Genomic DNA, 25,000 nt, shown 5'->3' on the forward strand with positions numbered 1-25,000 from the left:
AAAAAACAGACACAAACTGTCATTAAAAGTCAGTACTTCCTTAATTAGTATATAAATTAATATTTTTAGTATTAGTGTCAAGGCTGGAGGGTCGGTCTCTTGAAATAAAGTATTTGGGTGATCTGGGAAAATTTGCATGGACAATGCCTGTCAATAAAGGAGGCCTTTGATCCATAAAGCTGAGAAATCCTGCAAGTCTTAACACATTGTATTATAATAATAAATAATATTATTATAAACTTAAATGTACAGATAATCAGGAGAGTACAGAAATATGTTCAAAAACTTGCCTTCATTCTCCTTTTCTTTTACTTTTCTGACACAAGTTTTACTCAAATTCAAGCACTGCCTGCTGCTGAACTCAATGTAGTAAATAAAGCTGCAAGGTTTCACACAGGATTGCCATGTTGCTGAAAGCACACTAGAACAGAGTTAGGCAAGCACAAATCAGTGTTGCAGGGCTGCGACTCCTTCATAAACAGAAGCCAAACTGTGGCAGTTTTCAAATAAGAGAAAAGACTTGCTAAAAGCTTCAAGATGTTGAGAAGAATGTGCCCTACAATGCCAGCTTACTGCAATAAACCTAGCTCAGTAACTAGACTGTGGGCTTCTTTGTGTCTCATACTCTGAATGCAGTAAAAAGACCTCTGTGCCTCCTGCTACAGGGGAGGGAGGCTGAAGAGGACTGAAAACTGACAGCTCTGAAAAATAATAAAGCAACAAGTAGAAGCAGACATGGTGATTCTCAGGAAGGACTGATATGAAAGAGCCAGAGCTGCTAAACTCATTAGCATAGGTAAATCTGTTAAAAATGAAACTTTCAGCAGACAGTTTGGTTTCAACCCAAAAAAGGCCAAAACTGACATTGCAATGTGAAAACATTTACCTTAGGAAAGTCAAAACACTGTTCTTAAATTCTGTTATTTATGTTTTAGTGTGCTTTATTACAATATAGCCTAACCATCTGAAATGATCAGATGTAAACCAGGCATTTCAACTCTATCAAAACATTTGCATGCCCACCCCTGCAAACTTCAGAAAGTATATTTTATGTTGGAAATCATCTCAATCAAATTTAAAAGTTTTCAAGACAAAACATCTTCTCAAGTGCTTGTTTTTCTGAGGCTGTGGGCAGTGATGTGTCCCCACAATAGGAAAGAATGATTTTGAGAAATAAAAACAAGCAGTGTCAAGGGCTGGATGGTTCAGGTGGAGGGTGGGGCATGAGGAGTAGCTCTGAAGGAGCCTGGTCCATCCAACACCCTCAGCCTGCAGCTGAGCTCCCCAGAAGAAAAGGAATCCCTCACTTGGAGTTCTGGGTTTTGCTCAGCTGAGAAACCTCCTCTGGCCCTTGTTGTCAGCACCAGGATCAGTGCCCCATCACCCCCCGTGGGACTCTGCCAGCCTCATCCTCTGCAAACCACCCACCCAGAGCTGCTACTGGGACAGTTGATGCCACATTTGACCAAGATTAGAACAATTCTTCTCCTGCTCAGCTAGTGGAGAGGAGCAGGCTCCAGCTGTGAGAATTTTCAACACCTTATATTATACACCCAAAGTGTAAATTGTGGCCTGCCTGGCCCACTCCCCTTCTTCTGTCTGTATCCTTCCAGAAAAATTCACTTTTTTAATTGGAAATCAGAAAGCTGTTTTAGTTTTGTTTCTATATTTTTTAAAAATGCAAAAGCTGCCTAAAAATACTTTTAGGGTAAATTTTTGGGGGAAAAATAAAAATAAAGAGAGAAGACAAGCTTGTGTAACAAATGCATGTCCTATTAGCAACCAACAGCAATTTAAAAAAATTATTAGCTCTTACATTTTTCCATTGGTACTCTTTTCAAAACTTCTTCACTATTTTCATCAGGAGTATAAAAAAACAGACCTTGCCAACTGTTCATGAACTCATGCAAAGGGTATGGTTGAAAAAAAAATCTATTCAGTGAAAAAATATAAATATTAGAATGTGAATTTCATATACATTTATTTCTAATGCATATTTTATTAGGATATTTCAATTATTTCTAAATACCAAACCAATTAGTCCCTACTCCAAAGAGAGACTTGATCATATTTTTTGTTTTAAGCTCATGTTTGAGTTCTAATAGTTAAGCCAACACAAGTCTGGAAGCAATAGAGAACTTGTGGAAAATGTGTATATATTTTCTTTAGCTAAAGCCACAGCACAGTTTTTCCTTTTTCCATCATTATTAGTATAAAAAGATTAGTACAAACAAAACAAAAAAAAAAAAAAAAGAAAGAAATTTCACTCCTACTTTCGTATTTCTTTAGATCTTAACCTGACATTAATGAGCAAATACACACTAGGATGATGATCACACTGTAGGATAAAATGGCTCATATACTGTGTTGATAAGTTAAGATGAAAGAAATCCAGAACAAAGACACAACAGTATTGCAGAGATATGTTTAGATTCCAAAATATTTGTATCAGTCAAAGATAGAAACACCCAAGACAAAAAAAAAATCCCCAACTGATAAGTAGAAACATCCACTTTTCCCCCACTTGACTGTATAATAAAGATCCTGTTTATTTTAAAGTGTTGCTCAATCACTTTGCCTGGCTGCCACATACAATACACAGATGCAGAATATCCATATTTTCCATCTGATCTCTGATGCCTTTGCTCCCATTGAATATCAGTGCCAACCCTACACGAGCATTTGAGGATAGGATTTACATTACAGGAGACAAAGGAGATGCTCAAATGGGAACAGTACTGGCATTGAAATCCTGACCCTGGTGATCTAAGGCTGCAGTTAAGACCCCTATGAGTAACATCTCTGACGCAATTCTTCCCAAATCTCAGAACAAAACATTACAGTTTGCACTGGGCTGGACTATAGTAGAGGAGTTTACAGGAACCATGGCTGCAAAATCCAAAAATCCTACCTGAAAGGCACTTTCCAGGATCCAAACCATCCTTACTTTAATTTCCCATGTGATGGCACATTTCTTCATGTATATTCTGCTGGGTAGCACCCTCTTTTGAGTGGGAGTCATAAACCAACAGCTTCTCCTCTTATTTCTTTCTGCCAGATGAGGTTTTTTCCCTCTTCCCAGACCAATTGGCTTATTTACCTAAGACATCATGACACTTTATTCCATCACAACATGGCACTGTTCCCCCAAAGTGAGGTTACTCATTAGATGTATCATTCTGAAACGTGAATATTAATGCCCAGAAGAGATGAACCATAAGCATCACAGATGGACAAGAAGGGATTAGACAGAAATTGGTAACAGGATTGATAACAATTCACAAGTACATCAGGCACGATGACACATTGCCTTGATCGACAGGAACTGCTATTCCCAAATTGTGCTTCCACAAGCACCTGCAATTCCCTCACCAATCCAGATTCATGATAAACATTTTAAGACTGGTATTGTTTCTAATGGCATCAACCTGATGCCAAGCACAAGCCAAGAGGAAAACCACTTGCAAGGAATGGAAAAGCTGAAGGAAGTGCAGAAGGCACAGTGGATGAATGCTGCAGCAGTGAGCCATGTACACTTAAGAGAATGTTGTAATCCAAAAGAGAATTTAACAACAAAAAAACATGATGTGGTCTATTCAAACAATCAATGCAGAACTTCACCAAACAGTTCATAATAAATGCTGGGTGATCAGGTATTTTACATATATAATCTTGTGTTTAACAACATTTTAATTGCAGCTAGAAACTGCAACTGTTTAAAAGTGCTGCCCAACAACCCCAGCAGGAGACAGGCATTGTATGTAAAGGCACATTCAGGAAAAATTGAAACACCTCACACATGGATACTTTTTGTCTCAATGAGTGGAAAAAGTCATTTACCTAGGACAGTAAATACATATGAAATATAGCAACCCCACTGACCCTCCTTCTCTTCTCCAGTTAATCTTTTTTTGTAAAAACTGTCTAATGATATTATCTCATGATTTTACAGCTGCTTGTTTTGGTGGTGGGCAAAGGACAAAGGGTAACAAGTAATTACTCTTCATCATTCATAAAAAAATTTGAATTGAGAATTTAAGAGTTGCCTCAGAGTTTCTTCTGCTAAAGATAGGTACACATGGTACTTCACTGAAATAGTCAAGCTAGATCTAAATTAGGAAAAATTAGTACAAATAGAACACAAGGTTAACACAGCTTTATTCCCTTCACTACACAGATAAACCAGGTAATTCTGCCTAATATATTCTGTGCCTGACAAACTTCTGTAAAACTGAGCCAATTCTTCCTCTGAAGGATGCAAGCTGAAATTATTTTACAAAAAAACCCTAAAGTCTTCCTTCTTATTGACTAATACTAGTTTTATCAATTTACTTGTTAACACAGCACAAGAATGTACATGTCCCTTCACTTGGAGTTGTTTGTATGTGTTTTCAGGAGATGCACATCTCTGCCATCACATTCTAAAGCCAGGCCTGGCTCCAGCAGGGCAGTTGAGGCACACAGAACCAGGTTCTGAACATTCCAGCTCACTCCTGTTAACTTGAATCCATAGGTATTCTTAGATGGGTGAATTGTGCCATGAAAATAGCAGCCTCTTCATTTGTTGTTTTTTAAAAGCTATGTAATTCTTATCCTGCCTCTAATTGCTTTATATTAAATATTCACTAGAAAAACGTGGGGAATTTGCATATACTTCATAGTAACTATTCCTTTTGTTCTAAGGACAAAATTACTGTTTTCCTGGCTATTTTTTTTTTTTCCCAAATGAGAAATTGCAACCTGACTTGGACACAGTGGCTACAATCCTTCTCCTCATCAATCTCCTACTGCACAACACTTCTGACTGTGCCTCCTCTCCAACAGGATCTGACTTGGACAGTCAAGCTCTCAAGGACAGTTTCTCTTGAGGAAAAGGGTTCAACAGAAATTTCAGCTGGAGCTACAAGGAAAACCATCAAATGGTAAAGCAGAAGAGCCATAAAATTCATCTTGGAAGGATCTTCTCCCCCTCATCTCTATACAGGCAATTTGAAAGAAAGGAAGGTGAAGAATGGAAGCTTTCAAGAACAACCCATCCAGGATAGATGATAAAATCTGCATGCTAGCCTGAGGAAACGGGGTACAAAGTTCAGTCCTGTGTTTGTATTTCTAAAGAGCGTAAAATATCAAATATCCCTCTTGAAGAATAATTCTCCCTCTAGTCTCTTACACATTGTTGTGTAACTATACAATAAATATTATCCTGCTCACATGCTTCTGTTTACTTAGTATACATTACATTTGATGCTATCTGGCAGCATAACTTTTAGTTCTGTCATTTTAAAATATTAATAGTTGTCAATCAAAATAGAAAGTGCATAATAAAAATGTTCTAGAAACTAATAACCTTATATTTCTACACCATCAGCTTGGAGCTAAGCATTGCTAAAAATGAGATTAATTATATGTTTGCAGAAGCCCAATACAATCAGACAGTCCTCTAAACAACATCCTCCTAGAAATGAACTCAGACTAGATACATAATCGTATATATAGTGTGTATATATTAGGCAATACATGCAGCACTAAATTAATAGCATTATTTTCATTTGGCCCATTCTTATAAACCCTCACAATCTGCCCAGTGACAGTGTTAGGTGGAGGATGAGAGAAAATGGCATGGTCAATACCAAAGTAATTCATGGAGGTTTTCTGCAAATATTTGGAAGCCTGGAAGCATCAAGGAGATGCACACAGGACAGGTCCCTGAAGTTATGACCAACATATCATGGTAAACTGTTCAATTTAAGGTAGAGGGTCAGGAAAATATCCTTTGAATTATGTCTGCCAAACTTTAGTGGGAGCTTCACTGCTTGGGACATTTAAACCTGCTCTGGACAAAGTATCAGCAAGTACCCTGTAGGGAACAATCCTGTAGTGTCAAGAAGATGGACTAGATGTACAACAGGACTTTTGCTGCTCCATTTTTTATTACCCTCATCCATCACCCTTGCTGAGGTGAAGTTTTATGCAGACCTTTAAAATTATGACCATTTGAAAATTATGCCTGTGTCTGTATAATATATACACCCATATGGATGTAAGGTCTGGTTTTTAAAAACTCCAAGTAGAAAAACATATTTTGCTCCTAATTTGCCCATTCTATAGCTGTAATTTTGCAATAATATGGCAAACACAGAGAGAAATCTTCGGTTATGGTTGTGGGAACACACAATTTCCAGGCATGATTGTGACATGTGAATTTCCAACTTAGGCATGTAGGAATTTAAATATGTGTGCTGTGAATAAGATAGTAGTATTGGTCTGTGACATGGTTGTGCCACAAATCTAGGATCAGACTCTGAGCTTTGCCCCAAATTAGAAAATCAGAAATCCTGCAAGGTAGACAAACTGATGTTGAGGCTTACAAAAGAAGCTAAGGAGAAGTCCCACAAGGAGCTCTCAACAAGATTATTTTTATCAAGGATTCTCAAGGAAAAAGGGAAATATTTTGTTTGACTTCCTTCTGCCCAAGCCACTGTGGTCTGATATTTCTTTGCACCCCACTTTTGCAGAGAAGCTGGAACTCCCCATCACTCTTCTTAAAACCTGAAGGCCACTGAGGGTTTTGTACTGAAAAAATATTTATATCTAAGAGTCACTCCAAGCAATGGCTGCAGAAAACACCTCTGTTCCCAGGCAGAGGGTGGCAGAACCCTCTATGGATAAGCAAGGTGTGTTATAGGAGAGGTTAAAGGCTTCACTTTGCCCACACATGTTCATTGTCATTTCTGTGATCCCAGAGTGGAAATCCTCTTGCTGACTAAGGCAATCACCCCTGTCTGAGTGCCATCATCTCCATCCTTCAGGAGGGAGGAAAACCAGAAAGAGGATATGGAGGAGGAAAAGGCATTTTCCTTTTAATCTTTTAGACTGCAATAGCCATAATTGGCTTTTCTATATAGTTGGGCTCTAGTTTGTCACAATATTACAGTGAGAAACAGCAGTCTGAATTCATTTTTATACACAAATCTTAATGACTCCAACTGCTGCTAAGGATTCAGAATGGTGGCAGGATATGGCCATTCACCATAAAGGCCCTAAAGCCTTCATAATTACTGAGTATACAGAATATTTATTATATAGACTGCACTAGGCCTCTTTTGTGGGCTGCCCTGGGCCTGTTCTCTGAGCCACATCAAGCAAGAAGTTTAAATGAAACTGCTCCCAAGTTTCTGAAATGGTTTAATAAAACATATACTGACTGTAATATTCAGTTTATAGTAGAAAACTATTGCCCCTTGGTTTGAAAAATGACCTCTAGTTGGCAATTTTACTCTCAGCTTCATAGATTATAGTCCGCTGTTGGTCATTTTCTCAATCCACAGGGCAATACTTTTCCATAACAAGCTCAAACTGCAATCAGTATTTGTAGGCTGTTACACAAGTTGAGTATAATATGTCTCAACACATTCTATTATATGACTAAACAAAAGAAATAACAACCTGGTGACACAGACATATGGAGAAAAGCAGAGCTATTCTTCTAATACTGAGATAGCAGAAAAACATATTTCTTTGTATTGTGCTAATTTGTATTAAATTTCGTGTCTTCAATACACAATAATCTCTAATTTGGTTTTTTCATTAATAGTGTTTTGGTTTGTGTTGTCTTATGTCTTTTCTTATTTTAATGTAAAACGACAAATACTAAATTCTATTAGTATCAGATTTTAGGAATGACAAATAGTGACAGATAACCCAGCACTGTAAAATCACATGAAAATGCATTCACACAGATATGTAAAAGATCATTTGCTCTTGGGCTCACAAAGCACACATTCACAATCTATGGGTTTGATGCTAGGAAGTTCCAATACAGTGCAGTAGACAAGATGCAGTTATTGTTTCAGCACCCAGCTCCAGCGCTGAGATACAATTGAAATACCACATTTTGGGAAAACAGCTCCCATATCAGATAACCAAAGAGACAAATTGCACTGAGAAGTCTCTGACCAGGAACTGAGGGAGATCTGGTGTCTCTTCCAAGCCATGCCCTGGACAGCTCTGCCAGTGACTGCTGTTTAGAAAATCACCCACCTTGCCAAAGCACAGGGGCTGGGAGCTGCAGGGCTGATGTAACTTACCTGGCTGGAGTGTGGTGAGATCTAATTCTTGAATCAATGGGTGACCAATTCTCTTGTAGACCCTTTGCTGAAAATACAAAATATTCATAATTACAAGTCTAATATTCATTCAACCTGTAAATAAAACTCTGTGGTTAAAATGTGATACCCAATCACACTCAAACACAAAGGGAACAACTTCTTAAGGTGAGGCCAGAGCACTCAGGCAATAAGGACATTTTGCCACCCTTCTTCTAGAAATTATGAGTTTCCTATCCATTAAAAATATTCCCCAGATTCCTGGAGATCTGGGGCAGAAGGGAGAATCTTGGATGGGATAAGATCCCAGATATGACAGAAAGATTCATTGCAGATCTCTATGGGTGGCTTCTGAATCTATAAGAATCTACATCACTGCATTTTGGGATATTAAAGAGACAGATAATTTTTTTTTCTTCATTGCTCACTATGCTCCTATATTTTTGCTCAATCACAGCTTCACCAGCATTCTCTAGCTGGAATTTAAGTTGTCTGCATTCATTTAAACATATAGAAACTGCATGAAGAAGCTTTAATATATTTGAGCTAAGAATGTATTTGAACAATTTCCAGAAGATGATGGCTCTTTATCTTACAAGTCTTCAAGGAATTTAGATGTTTAACTCATTAATAGTGTTTGCTGCATTAGATTTTATGTTTTTATGATTTTAGAAGAAAACCTGTTTTTTCTCTGTATTAGAAAACCTTTTTTTTCTTTCCCCAACATTTTTCATTTTAGGGTAATAAAAGTGACACATATGTGCCATAATGTAATGGATTAATTAAGGAATATGATGTTTATCCTAGGTCCTGAGTTGTACATCTTCATAACTCACTCATAAAAATTAATGTATTATACCACGCACCAGAATGATATATCTTTTTTTACCATACCTGTTGAGGATAAATTGTTCTAAATTGGATTATCTTGATTTCCAGTGAAAAATGTAAAAATTACATTGTTATTTTAAGAATTTACACTGCTGTGTATAAGAAAGCATAATCTTCTCACTGTGCTTTTGAACTGTCATGTTACTTCCACTGTTACGAAATCATAATTGCTGCTGCCACACCTAAAATCAAATGCAGTGCATATTGTATTTCTTCATACACTGCATTTCCTATCTTAATCACAAAACCATATACAGTAGCTTTTTGGCCAATTCTTTCATTACTGACTGCTTCTGTATATAAGTAACACACAATTATGCATGCAAGGACTCATAAAATCCTCATTTCTAAAATCAACAGATGAAAAATCCCTAAATAATAATGTACAGATGTTTCATATTCAAATGAGCTGTTGGCATGTAATGCTGCCAATCATGCCAATGCATGCAATAAAATTGGTGAATTTCAAGGTACTTGGCCTTTACAACATATTGTGGGTTTGTTTTTTTTTTTTAAATCAAAAGACCATTTTAGGAAGATGGAAATGACAACTGTCCAATAAATATATAATGATATATTTCTGATGTTCTCTTGAAATTTCCATGAGTGGTCAACTGCCCTATATTTTTCCATACCAATTCCTACTCCTTTTGCCTCAAGAAAGTTGATTTTTCTGTCCTTAAACTGCACTGCCTCACTAAAAGTAAATTATCTGCACGTTATCTAGAGTAATCCTCTTCTTGAATACAAGACAGAACATCAGAGTTTCTAATCCTTCACAGATAGAGTAATTCACATCCACTGTACGTTTTACTGTAAAGACAGAGTAATACAATATGTTTGATAAATCATGCATGTGTCTGTGTACAAAGAAAAAGGTTTATCTGCTCTCCTACAAGATGCATCCGTATTAAAGCACACACACACTCCCCATGCTGGCACTGCTACAATCTTTAGAAGTTCTATAATAGAGACATCCAAGTTTAAAAAATGAAGCAGCTCGCAGGTCAAACAAGTTCCTGATGAGAAGTGCTTAACCAGAAGTATTATTCCACTGATTGTAAGTTTTCATCCATACATCAAGCCCTAGAGTCTATTGATTAAATAAAACTGATCTTTTTTATTATTATTTCAAAGCAAAAGCGAATTAAATCATCCCAATTGTTTTCCCTTTGTTTGGAGCTATCATAGTTTCCACACTGGCCGTGAGTCCTGCTTATAATTACAGCATCCTTAAGGAGAGCTTATTCTACAATGACTGATCACAGGTTTCTTGCCTCTTGCTCTAAATCTTCTGCTCCTGGTCATAATCAATGGCACTTGATGGCCCAATATTCTGATCCAATGTGGCAAGCCATATGATCCAAGATCTGCTTAGAATCAATAAATTCATTTGCTTCAGGAAATTTGGGATCAGGACGACTTTAAGTATATGTAAATACAAGAATTTACAGCAATTATGCTGGCACATCTTTCCTTTCTCATACCTCTTTTCCACTGCATAATTAGCTGCGTCATGCCTTAATTTTGCTTGCAATTCTACATAAAGGAATCCAGGCCAGACAGCCCTTGCAAAGCCTTACCAAAGTCAAGGTTTGCTGGCTGGGAGAACAGAGGGTCTCTTTCAGCAAAACACACCAAAACACTGCAAATCTTTGTATTGCTGAGCCCCACATGGCATTGTGGGGGCTCTGAAGATACCAACGAATGCCAACATAGCATGAACATGTAACAGACTGTTTTAAAGGGCACCAACAGGTGCATACAAAAATCTTCTTGGAGCTGAGTTTGCCTTTTTCCCTTGTGCAAAAATGTCCAAGTTTGGTTAATAGTTCCCTGGGGCTCCTGTGTCTCCAAGTCAGCCTCCAGCCTGGTTCCAGTGTACCTGTGCAGTGCAAACATGCTCTGACACTCAGCTCACAACTTCACGTGGCCAGGAATCCCAGCCTAGAGGGTGTGGTTTCCAGTCTGGAAGGTGATCAGTGCTGGGCTGAAAGCCAGCATCCAAGTTCACTTCTGTGTCTCACCCCACACTCACAGATGAAAGGACACACATTAATCTCAATTCTGCCACTGTACATACACATTGTTCAGTAAATTGTATAAAGTATTCTGAATATTTTTCTAAAGGCCAGGAACTCTAAGGTACTTTGAGCGTTCATTAAATTAGCACAGCAGACTGGGATACATGCATAACTAGCAATAAAATATTTTTAAAAAAATAATTATGCCATGTTACTTATGTCATCGCAATGGGATTACAGAACTTCTGAATGATGACTAAATACAGACATCCGTACTAGTTTAGAAGGCTGCAAGTTGGGCACACCTTTCAGCCCTTTAGTCTTTTCCCACTGGAAATCAGTAGTTCAGCACCAGCAGAGCAGAGATGAGAACCTTGTTTCTGCTAAGCAGCACTAATTTCTGCCCATAGTGACATTCAGAGGAGGATGAATCGAGTCACAGGGGTAAGAAAACTGTTTGCTTATGATGTGGCTGTCACCAGTGCAGATGAGTTTGTAACACCCTCCTAGCATCAAAACGACACACAAAAGATACTTTAAAAAAAATAAACCCAACAGATAGTCCTGCAAAATATATCAATGCAGTTCTTCAAACTGAAAAAGCAGAAGTCAGAAGATCAAGAACTCACAGTTAGGATTTTCCTATTAGATAAAGAACATAAGGATTCTCCTGAAGTCTTTGATTGATATATGATCTTTTCTTTCTTTTCAGGCAGAACAGCTGTCCAGTGAACTAGAAGAAATAGCCCTGAAGACAGCTTTGTGTCTGATATGACTTTGAGAGGGAAAATTATTCCAATGATAAATGCTTTACATAGAACATCTAATAAAATAAAATAAAAATGTCATCCATAAAAGAATTTTTCTTTCTATTTGAGTAAGCAATCCCTATTATCATCTGTGGGGCAGGGGTGTTGCTGTGTCTGAGACCAAAGAGAAAAGGTATTTCCCTCAAAATTGAATTTGAAATGAACTTAACCAAAAAGAGGCAATAGAGAAGAGAAGGGCAACTGGGAAAATGCAAAGGGAAGATGACAATTTCCTGAACATTGTCAGGATGCAGTGACCCTGGATGTATTGTAACTTCCTTCATTCTTCTCAGTAAGGAAATCCTTAAGGTGAAACATGGATGTTTTTCGGGCTGATATCTGCCGCAGAGACTGGATACAGAAGGAGCCTGACTATGGTCAAAAAATCCCAAAGCAATCCCAACCAACACAAACCTCCTCAGCTGAAAAAGGTACAAATTTGTGTAAATGTATTCAACCTAATGGAATTATGTAAATTACACAAATGGAGAACTACAGCCACTGTGAGAATTGATTGAGGTTATGTCCAGATGAGAGGAGAGATGGCTTTGACTGGAGCCTTTCTGGAGCTTGCTCTAGAGTTGTGTTTTGGCAGCATGGTGAGGGGCTAAGAGAAAAGCCTTAGAGAAGGAACAGCCACAATGCTCAGATGAAATTTGTACACCTTTGGCATTTTCAAACACGTCTCATTGTGACACTTCAGTGGAGGGATGAGCACTGATGGATGCTGTTATACACAGACAGCAACAGGAAGAGTAATCACAGCTGTATTTTCCTTGAGAAACTAAATCCAGCATAGCACCAGCCATAGCCAGCAGTACACCCATGGCTCAGCCAGCTGCCCTCCAGAGCCTTGATGAGTCTGTCACAGACTCTGTGTCCCATCAATTTGGCCAAGAATAAATAAAGGCCTGTCCACATCTGCTGGACAGAATAGCTCGTGGCTTAGAAACACCTCAGAGAAGAGCATGATAAACCTTCCACCCATCCTCTTTGTCTTTCAACACAATGGAGCTGTCCTCAGCAACACTCCCACTTCACTCTTCTCCAAACCAAGCCCTATTTTCTCTACCAAAGCCTTCCTGTGTAGGCCCCTGTGAGTGTTCTTATTCCAGAGCTAATTGCAATTAATGACTATTTCAGCACTGAGAAACTAGAGGCAGGTACCTGTTCTCATATACCCATGCACAGCTAGAAATCATTTCTCTCCCTTCCCTTGGATAACTTGAATGCCCTTCCTCCCCTATCCCAAAGATTCTCCTTTATCCCTGTCTCTGGAGTCCTCCTCCTCCCTCCTGTATGGTGCCATTGATGCTGTTCCTCTGTGTGCTCCCAGGAGCTGCTGACATACTCCTGCTCCTCCACCACCTCACCTGCCCCCTCCCCTCCCATTTCTGAGTGCAGCCCCTGCTCTCACGCAGATTTCAGCTCCACACTTTGCAGAAATCCTGCTCCGTGGGATTCCAACAACAGAAGGAGGGAAGATAAGAACATAAAAGCACCCTCAATGTGGTGTCCCATCAGGAAGCCAACTAAATCTGATAGACACTGTCCTCTCTGACACATAAGCAGGAAAGGGCTGAGCATTTAGACATCAGCAGTTCAGAAATGGTCTATAATCAGCCAGCACCACCTAACAAATAGCATTTGCCTAAGTCTTTACTTTTGAGGCAATCAAATACCATTTTGAAAAAATAAAACAACTTCCACACATACACATTGCATATATATTAATGTTTCCCCTCACTCTCCCTCACTTTTAGTTTGCAGTGACAATCAGCAATTATTTTTCAGAGAAAGACCCTAACATGCTTATGGGATGCCTTTAGTAATAAGATAATTATTTGTAACTCCATAAAGAATTATAATTTTTAATTTAAAAAGAAATCAAATAAAAACAGCTTTCATCTTCCCTACCATATGAAGAAAACATTCTCTGCCTACAACTCAAATTATCATTCTCGCCTTTGTGCAAAATGAATTGACCCAGAAAAGTAAAAGGGTAAGAACCCATATTTGCTGGGCTTATTCAGCAGCCAAAAGTTCATGAAAAACACTGTTGTGTATCACATAGCAACCACTTGATGCCTATTGTTAAAATACAGTAGTTATTCAAAAAGTAAAATCTTGCATTCTCAAATAAGAAGCCAGGCTGCAATGTGTGTTTACTGTTTTGGAGAAATAGTCATCTTGCCATTTTCTCTTTTTCCATAGTTTTGGCATATTTGGTCAGCTATGAAATGTGCAGTTACCCACAGGAAAGAAAAGGAACACAAGAATTTTCCTCTAGTGTTGAGCTCATAGGACAATGTCCATTCAAAGCAACACTTGGGATCTCTATTAAGAGCCTTAAGATGTGCTCTATTTTTACCCAGCCACACTTGCAGTAAGAAATGTAATGTTCCAGGGAAAGGGCATGAGGGAGAAAGGGAGAGAAGCTTCTGCTTGAGACTGTTAGAGTTGGACACTTTCTCCTGTTCTTAAAACAAGCTGCTCCTGCAAATTCTTGTACATGTGCACAGGTGTCCACACTGCTACTGCACCTTTGCACCTCCTGCCAGCCCTGCTACCCAGCACTACAGCTGGGCAGAGGTATAAACTTCACAGACATCTCCCTCTACCTTTCCTCCAGTTCTTTTGTGGTAGAATATGTTTAAAAAGTGAAATAAACATAAAATTTATACAGAAGGAAAGTCAGATCTAGAGTCAGAAAAAAGATTAACAGTTTCTGATAAATGGAGCTTGTATTAGTCTAAAATATTTGAAAAGCAGTGGCAGATCACTTGAACTTAGCCAGATTTCCACGAGAGCTGAGAGTCAGCCCTGTTTGTCACAACTGCATCAGGCTGTCTATTTAAATTATCAAAGCAAAAGCAGAAGGGTTCTGCTGAAACAACTGCTGGAGGAGAGGAAGGAAAGAATTAGAAAAATATAAACTTCCTTCTAGGTTTTATTATGTGCTGTTACATAAAGAGTGCAACTTAGGACTTCAAGACAATGACACTTTTAATACCAGAAGGGAATGGCAGACTTGCTTAGCAGAACTTTGAGATATTTCATCAAGCCTGTGTGCAAACAGGTGTGCCACATTTTTGCTAGTGGTAAAATGCTTGTTGAGATTATCTCCTTATCTGGGAGCGTGTTTAAACTCCTTTTGAGCAGTTAAAATAAGACAGTGGCAGAAAGTAGATTAAAAGGGACAAAATGTATGAACAGAGCCTTTTTGCAAAGAACCTCACTTGGAGCCCAGCTGTATCCTGCTATGGGTGTGCTGTTTCCACAGTCTCTGAAAAGAAGAGTGAGGAGTAGGCAGCAAACCCACATGAATGCATGAAAAAGTGTGAGAATGAATGAAGTACCCAGGAGCAACGAGATGGGCTTTAGGATTTGAGAGAAGATCTGGCTGTTCCCAATACAAGATGAAAATCATGGATGGATGGAGCTTCAGCTCACCTGCTGCAAGTGTTTCTGCTTGCTGAAAAATAAAATTCTTTACTGGAGGTCAGCACAGGCACAAAAATCAACTTAACATCTCAGCTGGCTTACAAAGCAGAAGTGTCTGTACAATTATTTCAATCAAAGGCAGATCAGGGTGTACTTCCAGACAATGATTCTTCCACACAAGAATTGGTTTGGTCACTGGTCAGTGATCTGGCCAGGACAGGAAGTGGTAATGAAACAGGGTTGTGGAAGAGCTGTAGTTACAATACTTCTTTCTCAGTAACACACACCATAACTTCATGAAAAAAAAAAAAAAACCAAGCTATTACATCCAGTGCACAACCAAAAATTAAGAAATCTTTCCCACAAAACAATGAAAGGTATGTACTGAAGAATAATGAAGAACTTGTCTAGCACAACTCAAACTCTCCTCTGAAAATGTATGCTTCTCTCAGAAGCAGATTCCCAGCACAGGGACTGGTAATTTATGATCCACCAAAATACTCTGTTGAACAAAAAAGTAATACCTACACTGTGCCTATGCAAATCACCAAGAATAAGTGACTCCAAGGACCAGTAAGAACAAAGCCCAAAACTCCTATCAAACATTATCTGAGGTTTGAAAAAGTCAAGACAAAGTGTAATTTTTTTTAAACGGGGATAAATTGGGATTTCTGTAACAATTGACTCATTTTGCCTGCTTTTATCTAAGGAGCTCAAAGAGCACTCCAAGTGTTAATTAAATTACAAAGCATTTTTGAGACAGGTAAATGGTATTATGTCCACTGGGGAACAGAGAGAACATTTATGTTTCATTACTAAAGTCACTCAGTAATCCAGTGGCTAGTAGTATAACCCAAGAACTTCCAGTTGCCACTTCTACTCGTTGACTTGATGGCTTCACAAGAGATAAAATTAGCCCTAAAAGCCAAAAATACTTTCCCACTTGTGCTTTTCTATCTTTCAAGACTAGGCCAAGATTCTTTAATTTCATTTTATTCTTCTTCCTCTGCATACTGGGAGGCCTTTCTTTCAGAGTCACACAAAAGAAGCCACTTCCCAACCTACCCAAGTGTGTTAAGGATCACAGTACAGCAACACAGGCAGGAGCTCAAACAAGGGCAGTGAACTGTAATGGGGCTCTTCAACAGCTTGTGCAGCTGCACCAGGGTCCTCTTCTCCCTCCTCTAACCTACTCCAGAGATGGCACATCAGGGCCTCTGTCCCATCAGAATAAAGATGGGCAGATGTGCAGATGAAATACTCCGTGGCTGGCTGATTCACTGGCTTTACCAATGAAAGACACATTAAAAAAACCCCTGAGGAACTTGGTGCCCCCAGCACTTGGTACAAGAATCTCTCACTGAACAGAACAATATCAAAAACAACCAACCAGACCCTGAAAATGCTTTAGACCATGGAGAAGCCTATTCTGCAGTCTACTAAATCTATCTTGAGTTGCATGTGGAAAAATGAGGGAGAAACCTTTCACTGATCATTCTTAGCCCAAAAAAGAAAGCCACCATTTTCCATTTCAGCTTGGCCCTGACTGGTAAAACTGCAGGATGCAGAAGCAATAAAGCAGTAAGGTACAATGCAATCTGCACAATACACAGTCCAACCTAAGGCATCTCTAAGTCCAAGACTGGTACGGCTCAGTTAGAGCTTTAAATAATTACATCTCCATTAGTAAACTAATTTTGGAGAGTAAAAGACTTTTCTATTTTGTACATAACTATTACTAAAAACAGGGGAGCATCTTTTGGAACTTTCTTTAAGCCTATTGAATACAATGCTAAAGCAAGATTTCAGGCTTTATTTTCCCCTTCATTTCTTGTTATGTCATGAAGAATCAGCTATGTGGAAGAGATGAGAATGTCTTTGATTTAAATGACCAAGACTTAAGATTGTCTTTACCGTGGCAGAAAATAAAGCTGCTGCATATATTTCCAGTGGCAGTATTATTGTTACATGGTATGACAATCATAATCTTTCTTTTTTTTTTTTCTAAAAATATGTCTAAAAAACCACACAGTTTATATACTGCATTCAAAATATTTTTCTTCGTTTACATTGATTGCATATTTCAAATCATGTTACAGCTGTATCGCCTAGATTAAATCAAATAAGGAATCCACATAAATGCATACACACACTTTGCTTGTTTTTAGATATTCCCAGTATTGACAAGATTAAAATATTTTTCCCATTCATTATTTATTGTCATATGATGAAACACTAAGAGTATGTATTTAACAAACATCACAAAGTGGAGTTAAAATGTGGACGTGCTGTTTCATTTCGATTTTGCTGTGACAGTGTTAAGTATGTGACTCCCTGACTGCAATAATGACATCTTGGGGTGATGAAGATTTAGGATGCTTTGCAAGGATGCAGTGTTATCCCAACTCTTCAGCCCTGCTGACTGGGAGCATTGATAAATAGATGAAGCCAAGACTGGAAAGCCCTGCTGGAGAGGACTGGGGGAATCAGTGCTCGGTGCAAGAGCAGCACCAAAGCCCTCCATGCACCCACAGTGCCTAACTGGACTGACTGAAGGCAGTCACACACACTGCTCCAGCATTTCCACAAGCACCAACAAAAAATGTCTTCTCTGGACCATTTCTCTGCCTCTTGGGTGAACTGGCAGTACCTGACAGCTGGAGCTCGGGGTCAAGCAGTGCCACATCTGGGTGAAATTCAGGTGTGGGGCAGATACGTGTGGCTGCGGCTGTCGGGTGTATTTACCTTGGGTTGAAAACCACAGGCACGATCCCAGTTTCTAGCTCACAGTTGGGCACCATTCTGCACATTTCTACTGGCAAAAAAAAGGCAAGGAAGTGCCAAAGAGCAAGCACCACAGCAAAGGAACCATAACCCAAACTGGTTCTTGCTGGGCAGAGGAGCAGAGAGCTTGCCTTCTGCAGAACGTGGCAGTATCTGGGTTAGAATGTAGAAAAAGGCACATTTTATCCCAAATACTTGTTCTTGCTTACTGCAATCTAAATATATCCTCTATGATAAATACAGCAGAATAATCAGAAGATACCAAGTGCTTAAAATGCACCCTTAACAAAGCAAAACAATGTAATGCATATCTTTCTTTACGTGTCAAACAATTTGCCTAACAAATCATAATAATGCAGAATGATATAAAATTCACCCATCAAGCCCAAATGCATGCACGAAGATTACCATGGCAAAGAATTGTGAATTTCATTAAATATGTTAAAGGCAAAAAAAAAAAAAAAATTCCTCTTTGAAAAATAGTAATCCTGTCTTTCAACAAAAATATTATAGGAAGCTATGAATTTGGTAGATCTGAATAGGATGTTGGTACATGTTTTACTAAGGTAATATAATGGCACACTATTATTAGATCACATTAATCATTACTGTGCCAAAGGCACTGACAGCACCACTGAAAAGGATTGAAAGGGCTGGTAATGGATATAAATTACCCATTGTGTGATAAAAGGATTTTTACTAAGAAGGTAAGAATAAAACAGCAAATTTCTAATATAACTGTTGTGTAAAAACCAAAATAAAAGTAATCCAGTCAGTAATATCCACAAAATCAGAAAGTAAGCACTTTTGAAACAAGATAAAGTCACAATAAAAACTGTATACAATGTAAAATTAATTTCGTGCTGCATAATATTACTATCAATTTAAATAGTTTACATGATGACCTCTATGGTCAAGAGAAAGGTAAGCTTTGTTAATTAGAATTGAGTAGGAGCTTCTGCATGCGTATTTTAACTTTGTGGGCTTGGAATTTTTTCTTTTTTTTTTTTTAACATATAATGGCTTCATAACACCCCCCTGAAATTCAAGACATGCTGAGAGTTTTCTGTTTTGTGCATTACCATCACAACAAACAGCACATCCCTCAGATGGTTTTATTTGGATTCCAAATGCTATTACAAAACGAACCACGTCCTTGCTGAGCTATTTAACCATTTGATTGAAACCATTTGTATCACTAATTGTCCAGTCCTGTGCTCCTCCTTTACTCTGGCAAGTATTTCCTGATATTAGTGGGGATCAGTGGAGTGAATTGGTCAAACTGCATCCTTATTTACAGCATTAAAAAATGCACAAATCTTCTCTGAAGCTGATGGAATTATTCTAGAATCAAGTCACTGTAATTCTTTTCAAGTCAATTGTCTAGAATAAAATCCAGTAGCTCACTTTCAATTAGTAAGTTTTAAAAATTGTGAGCCATACTCTTAAATGATATAAATTCATAAGTACAGACATCAATCCTGAAAACACTTACGTCTCTACTTAACTTTACTCACGTGAGTAATTCCATTAGCATCAGTAATTCAATACCTGCTTATGCATTTGCAGTACTGAAGCTTTAATATGCCTGGATATCCTCTCACATCAGCAATAAATCAGCACAATTCCTCTGAATCACAGAGTTTCTACTAATTCACAAGATATAAAAAGGAATGGACAACCCAGTATAACAATTAAAATAAAGAAATAACATAAGAATTTGATTTGGGAGCAGAAGCTATCACAAATTTTGATTTAGGGATCAATTAATGCATGTGGAATGTGGAATTAATTATTGGTTATTTCCTAGGAAGCCAGACTTTTATTTCAAACTGAGGGCCAAATAACCCAATTCTGATTTCACACCTATTTCCACACCAATCTGATTTCTCAGACTTTACAGGAGCTTTTCTTCTGCTGCACTGGAATAGCTCAGAGGAAAATCACATATACAATGTAGTACACCCCTCCACCCACTGATTTTCATGGGTGTTCTTCTCATGCTAATACACAACAGAATATGGTTCTTAATAATATGCATGAGATGTTCTATTGAACTTACAGGAGGGAAAAAAAAAACCAAAAAGTGATAAAATTAATTTAATCAGGAGAGTCATGGGTTTTTTTAAATCAGCAGTCTGATGATAAAGTAATAAATGATGACTCATCCCCAACACAATTATTACATATCAACTGCATAAAGATGAATGCTCATGATTTTACCAAGCAGAATTTTTTCTTGAAAAAGAAAAAAAGAATCTATTTGCAGCTCACTACAACCTGAAGAACTATAATAAAAAGTTTTGCAAGACACAGACATAATATTTTTGAAGACATAAAAAACATGCAAGAACAGATTTAAAAATCTAATTTAGGTACCTCATTTTGCTTTCTTTAATTGGAAAAACAAAGATAGACTCACATCCATAAGCAGAAGAAAACGTTATGAGAACAATATGAGCACTCTTACCAGTTATTCCTAAGCCAATGAATCTGTTCCCTGGATGAAGAAATTCTTAAAAGACACAGGACAGGTACTGAAGGTCACAACTGGAAAAATAAAACCTGTGAGAAATTTAATATGTCAAAACTCCGTGTTTGAATCAGACATTTACATTAAAATATTACAATGCCACCTCAAGCAGGCAATCTACAGGACAGCAGAGAGCATTAAGAATTACAATATTAATGGGATTAACACATTTTATTTTTTAGTGTTCATAATGTACAGGTTTGGTGGTCATTTAATATTTGGAAATGAAAGTTTCTTTCAGTTCTGGATTGTTTTGAGAGGGAAAACCTCCTCTCAAGATAATGATGAGGAACAGAATGAAATTCTTCTGATCCTTTCCCCTAGACAGAACAGCAAAAGAGGACAAAACAGGATAAAACAAAAGTTGCATAGCATACTCCAGAAACCCAGTTATTCTCTTTGACATTGATATTCTAATCTTTCAAACTGAGTAAAAAGAGAACAGCTACTAATTGTATTTTTACTTTTTTTTAATTCCATTTTATAACAGAAATAAGTCCTTTGTAGATGATCTCATCTAATAAACCCTACTTAAAACAGATAAGAGCCAGCAGTAAAAGCCAAGCAGAATACTTCCAAGATATTTGTCAGTAGTGAATTTAGGGCCATTACATTAGTAAGCAAAATAGAGACAAAAACAAAGGACGTTCTTAGAGCAGAATAAAGTTCACTCGACTGAAGCTATAATCTGAAGAATTTATGACTGAGAATTCTAACTATGTTTATTCCTATGAATGTCTAACAAATAAAATTAAAGGTCACTTCCAAATAATACACTTTGTACATCTACATCAACCAAACCCTTTCATACAGCAGGCTCTGGAACCACAGCTCCAGCACCACGGCCTCAGGGCTTCACCTTAGCAGCCCAGGGAAGCAGTGACTGCTCTGAGGGTGCTGTGGCAGGCTGTGGTGGTCACTGTGGACAAAACTGCAGCCTTCATTTCTGGAGGAAATCATCAAGGGCTTGGCCACTGGACTGCATTGGGTTCAAATCAGCCAGCACCAACAGCACCACACTGGTGCTCAACACTGTTTGTTGGCTTGAAGGGCAAACAACAATTTTGAGGGCTCCTCTTGATGCTGAAAACTATGAAATACTTCTGAAAACAGAAGTTCACTACTAAGCAGCACAGCCCTCCCTCAGTGCAATACTGAAGCAACACTTCTCTTGTGTCCTCTGAGGTCTCTGCAGTCTCCACCTTGTCAGGATTGCATCCAGTGCAAGGTGCTCCTGCAGTGTCCCACTCTGTCCCCACCTCCTCCTCTTTCCCCTGTGGTTCCCACCACCCCAACCACGGGCTACTCATTGCCACTGTGATGGTTCACCAAAAGGCTTCCCAAATCCTGCTGCTTCCCTCCTCGCTTGCAGACTGAGCCAGGCTTTGCCACGTGTTTCAAAGCCTTTTCCAAGTGATAATTCTGCCATACAACTTTGCTGACACAGGAGAATTGCTCCAATTCAAGCTTCAAGCCCTTTCTTTAAAACTCACATTTCCACAGCAAAGCACCAGCTATCCTGCAGTAATCACCTGGTTTGCCATGCTCATTGTTCTCATACCTAGGAACACATTCTTCCCTGCTCTCTCCTCATGCCCAGTTTTCTTTTACCTGCCAGTTATCTCTGAATTTGAATTATAAGCCCTGAACAGCAAAGCCTGTTCTCTCACGAGACACTTTCCTATTGAGCTGGATGGGTGGTGAGCAGGTACAAGGCATTACCCCAGCCCAGCAGCCCATACCAATGGGTAAACCCAGCCACATGAGAATGAAACCACTGCAAAAGTCCAGAGAAGCACCTGCAATGCTGACCGGAGAGAATAAAAATCATTTTGTAACTGGGTAAAGGAGACCCCTGTCATCAAATTTGGTCTTCCTAAACATGAAAATGTGTCTAGATAGGATTCAGGTCCCATTTATGAAGACCCATAACACTTTGGAATTTAAATAAGTGAATTTCAGTTACTATATTTGAACACATAGGAACAGCAAATTCCTGGACTGCTGCAGATAAACACAGGTCCCATCCAACATTTTCAGTTGCACACTACCTAAAAACAGTGACAGCTTGTTTGTCTCGAATTTCTGCTCTTGTTGATGTCTTAAATTCTTGAAGATATACCTTTCTAGTGCTTACTTGCAGCTCATTCAACGTAAAAGCCAACAAACAGAAACAAAGATAATAAACTGTTAGGTTTCTAAAAGATGTTATCTCACTAAACAGGTTCTCAGTACTCCTACACCAACATCACAGAGCACATTTTTGCTGTGCTATTACAAGGCTACTTGTGTTTAAAAAAAATTCAGCTTTTACATACACGCTCATGACTTGCAAAATTCTAGGAATGATTCTCAAGGGGCTTTCACTAAGATGCTTTATAAATTCTGATGACAGACAGAACACAGTAAGGCTTCATCTCTTAAAGTCCTGTACTGATTTGTTTGGAGGCTTCATGTCATTGATCAGCATGTCAATGTCTCTTGCAATCTGCTTTCCAGTTCATGACTGAGAGTGAACCCCTCAGGTTTAAAACCTTAAATGATTTAAGGTCTGTGATACATAACCTCACGAACAAATTGGGAAAATCTGTAGCTTTACACATTAAACTGTAACAGAAATGATTTAAAGCCTTATAAAAAGGTATTTTACTTACCTGTGCTAATATTATTCTAACACATTTGACACTGACTATGTAAAGCAGATATTTTAAAGGTACAGGCAGCAGGCTGCTTGGAAACAAATTAAGACAGTTCCACTTAGGTCAAATTGGGCCAGTTTACCAGTGTCTAATACACTCCCTGGCATTAAAAAATGGCACCATGAATCCTTACAGACCAATTTATTACAGTAAGCTTCCCACAGCAGCACAGCTGTGCAGTTGCACTTGGCTCAGTCAGTGATCCAGCACACCCCCAGAGTAGAAAAAAAAAAAAAAAACCTAAAAATCTTCAGAAACAGTATGACAAAAATAAAAAGTAGTGGTGAGACATAACTAGGGTGTGACAGCACAATTTCTGTTCATTCTTAAAACATGCTTTTGTAGCTCATTCCTTGAAATGAATTAGAGACATGAAAGGGACAAAGTAATCTCATCCCACTGATGAGCAGGGCCAGAAGGATTTCTGCAGGTTACAGAGGGAAATCTAACACAGCAAGGGAAAACAGAAGCTTGAGCATGGACTTATTCTGCACAACAGGGCTTTTCCCCAAATGCTGAGACTAAAAGGCTTCGTTGTGTGGCTTGTAGCAGCACATCCCATTCTGTTCAACTGGATGTGAAAGCCCTGCTAATCTCAAGGAGACAGGGCTCAGGCCCTCTGCAAATGGCCTACCCTTTCTGATGGAATGAGGTGTCATGTTTAAATAATTATTCCCTATCAGCTGCTTTTGGAGGGCCTCTTGAATTGCCATGGCATAGCTGCTCTCACCCTGGGCACATCAGAGATGCAGGGACAGAGATAGGCAGGGGAAGAGGCTCAATGACAGCACAAAGCCAGCCCAGGAGCCGTGCAGGACACCCTTCCCAGGCCTCCACGTGAGCACTGCACTCATCATAAATGCAGGATGGGGCCTGAAGGGTCCAGTTAGTGTCACTGGGAGTTACATGCATAAGTGAAGAGAGATAAACAGTCCCTAAAGCAGGATGCTGGAATAAATCTCAGTATTTTTCCACTGTTCCCGAAAGACATGAGAGCTGACACCACTCCTCTCAGGCTGGGGCATGGTTTCCACCCGTGGCACCACAGCCTGCCCAGCCATGTACCAGTCCCCATTTACAGACCTTCCTCCCTGTGTGTGTGTGTGCCCTGCCCATGCCCTCAGAAGTCTCCAGTACATAAAGCTGTCTGCCTATAAATACAAAATATTTAAAAATTCAGAGCTAACCACGACAGGATTTGTCCACATCTCCTGGCAAATCTGTGGTGTTTGATCTAACATCCTTTCAGGGAAGCTCCTTTACACTGCCAAGATCACGCAACAAACTATTGCTCTCATTTTTCCCTCCTGATATAAGTAAGCAAGAGACAGCAAAGAGAACAGGAATGCACATCCTTTTAACTCCTGGGGAGCCAAGGGGTTTGCAAAAGTTCTTTATCAGAGGCACAACTTTCTTCATCTCCTTAGGTTTTTTTCTACTTGCTCAGACATCCCAGTTTGCATTTATTCTGTGCATCTTCTACCTTTCTGTGTTTTTTGGCACTAACACCACCTTAACTTGTCCTTATTAGGACTGTCACAGCATACATTGCAGTTAAGATGGCCATGATGCACAGATTATCACCATACAATTCCAGAAGGCTTTAAACCTTCCCCCAGACAGAGTAACCCCTTACCTCATGAGAAGGTTTCAGGCATCTGCCCATCAGAGTAACACCAGGTCACTTCAGAAGGCTGCAAGCATCTGCCCT

The 25,000-nt window shown here is 38.8% G+C and overlaps 1 protein-coding gene across 1 annotated transcript in view; it reads right to left on the reverse strand.

Moving 5' to 3' along the window:
• The window catches only part of ZNF536 (zinc finger protein 536), a 289,579-nt gene extending 268,935 nt beyond the window's left edge, over positions 1 to 20,644 (reverse strand). Inside the window, exons 1-2 of the mRNA XM_059857004.1 lie at positions 20,528 to 20,644; positions 8,088 to 8,154 (exon numbers count right to left, since the gene is read on the reverse strand). The gene's annotated coding sequence lies outside the window, so the exon portion shown is untranslated. The remainder of the gene's footprint in view (positions 1 to 8,087; positions 8,155 to 20,527) is intronic.
• Positions 20,645 to 25,000: the final 4,356 nt, after the last annotated feature.

Source organism: Haemorhous mexicanus, chromosome 12, assembly GCF_027477595.1.
Source record: "Haemorhous mexicanus isolate bHaeMex1 chromosome 12, bHaeMex1.pri, whole genome shotgun sequence".
Taxonomy (NCBI): Eukaryota; Metazoa; Chordata; class Aves; order Passeriformes; family Fringillidae; genus Haemorhous; species Haemorhous mexicanus.